Here is a 6,518-nt window from a genome sequence, read left to right on the forward strand (position 1 = left end):
ATTAGATATTTGTAAACCAGGTGGGTCAGAATAAAGGTAAGCCCAACCATTAGATCTTCGTAAATGATGTGGGTCCATAGCGTCCAATGACGGCTTCAGGTTGATTTTCACGATCCCAATCACAACCCCAATGGTTGGACCATCCCGTGATATATGCATGCATGCAACCAGTAATAAGAAGAAAAAACATACAGGTTGGGCCATCAGCGATGAGGCCATCCCAGGAAAAAAAGGTCTAATGTGCCTAACCAACAGGTGGCCATCACACGCATACGTGATGGACCATGCCATCAGCGATGAGGCCATCCCAGAAAAAAAGGTCTAATGTGCCTAACCAAATCGAAACTATCATATCTCTCCAAACAGAATATGTGTCCACACGGAATCCAATTTTTTTTCCCATCATGCAAACATGAGAAACTTAACCATCCATATAAGACCTTCCCCCACGACCTCATAGGTTCGTTGTCCTCGAGATTTTAGGTTACAACTTCTACATGATCTTCCTCCCACATCATCTTCCTCTGGTGGCCCAAACTTCGAGATCAACTTCAGAATTGTCTTCCTCCAGTGGCCACAGGATAGCTCTGTCGAGTAATCAGGAAACATCAAGTAAGTTCAATCTGCACAAAATTATAAATGACACCGGTTCATGGATCAATGATGGTTCAATTATGCTCTACGTAGTCCTCATCTAAGAATATTTGACATGTTACCTCAGAAGGTTGATTACGTAGAATCCTATAGGTGTGGGTTCATGTCTTAATGGTGTCATGTTCATACTTTTTACCCATCTACAAAAGGCTAATGCCATGGATGTTGCTTGCTGTGATATAGAACATATATGGTGCATCAGATGGTGTTCATATTATAGATCAGACCTATTAATGGATCAATGATACTTAGATTATACTGTTGGCAGTGCTAATCTAAAAAGATTTCACATGTTAGCTCACAAGTTTCATTATGTACAAACAGATATGGAGAACATACATAGATGGTTTCCATGTGTTGATCAACCTCATATGCTATAGTGGTTTCCTTTCATAATGCTAGCAGCTCCATCTTAAACAAAAATAAAAAAACAATTGTCAATAAAATTGTATTGTTTCATCTACTATGATTTCATGTAGACTCATCTATACATACATAGATGGTTCCTGTATTTGGTCAACCTCAGATGCTATGGTGGGTTCCTGTCGTAATTCCAGCAGCTCCATCTGAAACAAAATTTAAGACCAATTGTTAATAAAATTGTATCGATCCACCTACTATGATTTCATATAGACTCATCTACATAAGGCTAATGCCATGGATGTTGCTTCCAGTGTTTTCACGTTAAGATAACATACAATCCAAGTCTAGAATCATACAACTATAACAAAAAGAAGTGGGATTGCTTGCTGTGATATAGATAAACATATGTGGGTCATCAGATGGTGTTCATATTATAGATCAAACCTACTAATGGATCAATAATAATCAATTTACACTGTAGGCAGTGCTAATCTAAAAGCAACAAAAATATTTTGTATTTATAGAGCTTGCATGTCATTATATTACTTACTTTATCAATCAACACTTTGTTCTTATATTTTTAGGGCCTCAAAGATTATGGCACACATCGTTGAATGCATCGACTACAGGAAACGAGACATGGACGATCAAAGTCAAAGTTTTAAGACTTTGGGACACAATTAACTTATTAACTAATGACTCATTAGCACTGATATGATTTTATTAAATAAAAAGGTGCAAGTATTACATATATAATGTCTCTTCAATTTACCCTTTCCAAAGTTTGCTGATGTTTTCTCTCTATGTAAGGTGATGTAATCGATGCTTCTATTGGGAGCAAACTGGTCAATAAATTTAAATCAAAAATTAAAGAGGTACAAGACCTTCAAAGTCTGGGAGTATGAAAAATACCGACCATTTTAGAACAATCTCAAAATAAGTTTTGTCTATGATACAACGGTGAAGGAAGTGGATGAAGGAAAATCCAAGTTTTTGGACTACCACTTCGAATTTGCTGATGGTGATACCTTGGATAGTAGGGTGATTATTGATAATAGTGCTCAGGTACAATCAAAATCCATATCAAAGAACAAGCATCGGTGAACGAGATTTTTAAGTATGATTATGTGCAGATGTCATTGGATTGCTTACTGCAATGAAGCCAATATAGCAAGTGCAAAAATAAATAAAGGGACGGGCATGGCGCAAACTTCAAACGTCCGTGAGATTGAAGTCCGAGTAAGTGATTATATTCTATAGATATTTTTGAATTACATATATGATCTTTATATCACTTTTTCGTGATTAAATGCATGAAGTGGTGAGATAATCAGAATCACGCTATCAGGGGTATTTGCAAATATGGTGAATGAAAAGCTTTTAAACAAATAAGCAATAGTGATTGTCACTTCAAATTTGGTCAGAAAATTCAGTGGTGAGAACTATAATCTCTTTGTGTAAACCTGAATCCAAATTACTGACAATTTATTACCAGGGATATCACTACGCACGACAAATGCATCTAAAGTCTTCCTGGACTCTGAAATTATAGAGACAGACCAAATTATTGAGAGGTATGCATATAATCAGTGGCGGAGCTTAGTGGAGTGCAAACTGGGCCATCGCCCCCTGCACATAAAAAAACTAGTATATATCCTCTAGTATTGGCTTCATATTTTCAGTAAAAATCAGCCTAAAGCAGTCTTTTGTGCCCCCCCCAGCCCATTTGCCCTCCCATAAATTCAGCCCAAGCTCCGCCACTGCATATAATAATGCAATTATGTATGTTTTTGAAGTTACAAGTTTATGTGCTCATATTGTAATGTATTATAGGCATTGTGAAAGCGATGTTATTCCAACAATGATTGGAATTGACGAAAGCACCCAAGGAACGATTGAAGAGCAAATGTTCTACAATAAAAAAACATTGAGGGAAATTATAGAACTACGATATGTTGATGTTAAAAGAAAGGTTTCCCTCTAGCCTTGATCATAAAAATCTTACACCTTCTCTATTTTACATTATTATGCAAACTCGTATGTTTTATCTTTAATAGGAATTTGTATGCAGAACAAAAGCAACAATTGATGATATTATAACAGAAACACCATAACTATATTTGCACTTCCTGTCATTAAGTACCTGAAAATCCCAACATAAGGTGAGCATGCTATGCACTAGATTGTCTTTGGTGCCATTTCTTTTAATAATAGACCAGTAATAACTGACACTATCATATTAGGTACCTAATTAAACTCAAGGTACGCAAGGACAGGACAACAACAACTTTCGTTATGTTTATGAGGTAGCAAAGAGTCTTTTAGGCAACATATCTGCATCAACCCTATTAGAGCAGGAGGGATTCAACAAGATAGTACCAGATATTATCTAAGACCTTTATGGCAGAACACTCATATTCCGACTTAAGTTAAATTCAAGGAATTTATAAGAGTGTATGGAAAAAATTAAAGTGAGCTTCACTCTTGAAGTTGACGACAGACTTGAAATGGACTATTCAAATGAAATAGTTGAAGAGGTATGCACATGCACATTTCAGTATCTTAAATGGTTTATAAAATTATAATGCGAGTACATTCTTTATAGGGCATACTGGAAAGGCAAGACACACAAGGTTCTTCAAATTTTGCTATGCAGAAGTCCGATAACGAGGTATTGCCACTAATTAATGGTTTTGCTGTCACGAGTGTGCAATTTTTGTTTTAAAATATTTTAAAAAATATAGGTCAACCACTCCTCCAAGAATGCAAGAAATGATGAGGAGGATATGTGCTGAAAGGAAACCTCTAAATCATCTAACAAAAAGCAACAAAGGAGGACAAAGAGACATAAGTCTAGCAAAATATATGAAAAAGATGTGACAATGTTTGCTTCCAGAAATAGCAGAAAACCAATTGTTAAAATCAAAGCTCCTGATGACGAGGTAACAAATTGGAAAAAATTATCTTCCTGTATATGCATTGATAATTGTTTACAGCCTATTTATTTATGACATCACAAAACACACAGGAAGAGCCAAAAACTGTTTCGCCGAAGATAAAAGGAGAGACCAAACATAAGAGATGTAAACAGGATTTGAAAAGAAAGGCTTTGCGAAATTAAAAAAAGTTCTTATAGAGAGCAATCTATTCGATAATGAGGTATTCTTTCAAATTACTTACCCTCATCTATATGTACTAAAAATAATAATCCATGACAGTGTATCGGTCATTTCCCACTTTGGTCTAATTTTGTATGCATTTGATCTTATATATGTAGCAGAATACATTGTTAAATATGACAATGATATACAAGCTTAATATCTACCATGCATTTACGGAAATTTATGAATGTTTCAATAATAACATTGTTCTTGCATTTATGCAGCGAGACAACAATAGTCACGCCGACAACAACTGTACCAGCACAGATGACCGTAATGAAGAATGGAACACCAAAACTAGAAGCAGAACAAAGAAGGAAAGGACCGATTGCATAAAGAGGAGGAAAATATCATCTGAAGACATGCAGCCAACCTTGTATGATAGACCTAAGAGGATTAAGAGAGAACCAGCGAGATACATGGGCTAGGCATTATACAGCAGCAAGTGCTTACATACGTCCAATAGCTGCAAGAGTTGAAGAATATACTATACACACTCTATACTTAGTAGTAATTTGCATTGATAAACAATTATGTTTATTTTATGCTCCACGGGAGTACGGATTGAAGTTATCATGTGTACTCAGACATATACTTAAATTATTTTTAGTTACACTCGCTTGTGTCTTCTTTAGGATCTACCTCATTCAACACTAACAACGCCCATAAAGAAATAAACATTGAATTGAAGAAAGGAAGGAGGCATACCCAACTGGAGATGAAGATACATAGCATGATTGGAATATATAAACATTCCTAGAAAACACCTCCTTAAGATTGCCATGTGGCTCTCTTACTCTTCATGTCACAAATATGATATCACCTGTCCAAATCAAATAAAAAAATTGATATCTAAACAAGATAATACATTAAATTACTATAAAACAGACTAAAGGAAAACATTTTGCGATTACTATAAAACTTCTAGATGGGTGCTGGCTTTGATGCTTGGCAGAGTAGAAGTCATGTACATCGCCAACACACACCGTATGGTGACGCACAAGATGCCCTGGTAAAGTATACACTAACTTATACAGTATATACTTACATTTTTAAAATGTACACTAACTTATTAGTATCTACTCTATACCTCATTCAACACTTATAGATCACTTTAAAAAACATGCTATTCACGAATTTAAGGGAAAAATATGAAATACTTACAACTAACAAGCATTTCCTTAATTAAATTATATTGGTTGAATGGCACAAGGACAGGAAAAGGCTAGGAGAAAGGGGAAATATTACAGTCAGGAAAAGGAAAAATAAGGACCTGCAGCTCAACTTGGAACAATGTTGCCGTTGCAGGCCTGCGGGAGATGAAATCCAAGACCAAATCAACTGCACGGACGACAGCATCAACGGCAGCGTCCAGATCGATGATCTCGCCTACACTCTGGTGTAGTAGATCCTTGGGCCCTGCTAACCCTCAATCGGCGTCGATGGTCACCCCGTCGAAGCACCAGGTGCGGGGGTGGCTTCAGGTTAGAACGAGCATCCTGAATGCAGTGAATCAAGAGAGCAACCTGATGGGTGGTATTCAACATCAGCATATTTTAATTGAGAAGAAAAATAAGAGGAGAGGAGAAAGGTGATCGGCCAAGAACATTCTCACTGGGAAAATATCAGGTGCTACCGGAGCACCTAAGTTTAGGTGCTCCAAGAGCTTCTCGGCCATTGGATCTGAAATCCAACGGTCATCTACAGATGCGCTGGACCCGATTTACAATACCAAATTTCTGGAGGTGTTTTCTGAATAAAAGTGTGAGCTCTCTCCTCGGCCTTCGGATCTCAGATCTAACGGTTGAAAAGCTCCTGGAGCACCTGCTCCCGTAGCACCAGATATCCTCCCCATTCTCACTTGTGTGAGGAAAGAAGAACGGAGAAGTCCAGAAGACTACAGAATAGGTAAAGTGAAGAGTAATACTGGTGGGACCCATGACACCAATTAGGTAGTGTGGAAACTGTGAGACAAAACAATATAACGTCAAAATATAAGGCAACTTGGTACTGCCGAGCTTTTTTTTAAATACAAAACTTGGTATTAGTACTGTTGAGCGCACGTGTATGGAAGCAAACACCAACAAACCTTTTATGCATACACGTATACTCTATATAAAAATAATAAAACATTTACTCTACAAAAACAATAAAAAATATGCCAATATTTCATAGCGTTAGTGAAATAATTTATGACTACACGAAAACAAGAAGAAAAACTTTACACGCACAAAAAAGCGACATGATAAAAATGTTAGAAAAAAAATATAATTTGAAGAATTCAACCGAACATAAAACTAAAAAAACCTTTACCCAGGTGAAATCTACATTACCTATATC

The 6,518-nt window shown here is 36.5% G+C and overlaps 1 long non-coding RNA gene across 2 annotated transcripts; it reads right to left on the reverse strand.

Moving 5' to 3' along the window:
- Positions 1–354: 354 nt before the first annotated feature.
- On the reverse strand, positions 355–5,763 carry LOC123141495 (uncharacterized). 2 transcript variants are annotated; one of them, XR_006470333.1, is made up of 5 exons: positions 5,452–5,763; positions 4,887–5,001; positions 1,150–1,220; positions 994–1,065; positions 355–587 (listed from the first exon to the last, which is right to left on the reverse strand). It is a non-coding gene; the product is annotated as an uncharacterized lncRNA (long non-coding RNA). The 2 variants fall into 2 exon arrangements; XR_006470334.1 differs by lacking the exon at positions 994–1,065 and having other exon boundaries at positions 434–587.
- Positions 5,764–6,518: the final 755 nt, after the last annotated feature.

This window comes from Triticum aestivum, chromosome 6D, assembly GCF_018294505.1.
Source record: "Triticum aestivum cultivar Chinese Spring chromosome 6D, IWGSC CS RefSeq v2.1, whole genome shotgun sequence".
In the NCBI taxonomy this organism is placed as follows: Eukaryota; Viridiplantae; Streptophyta; class Magnoliopsida; order Poales; family Poaceae; genus Triticum; species Triticum aestivum.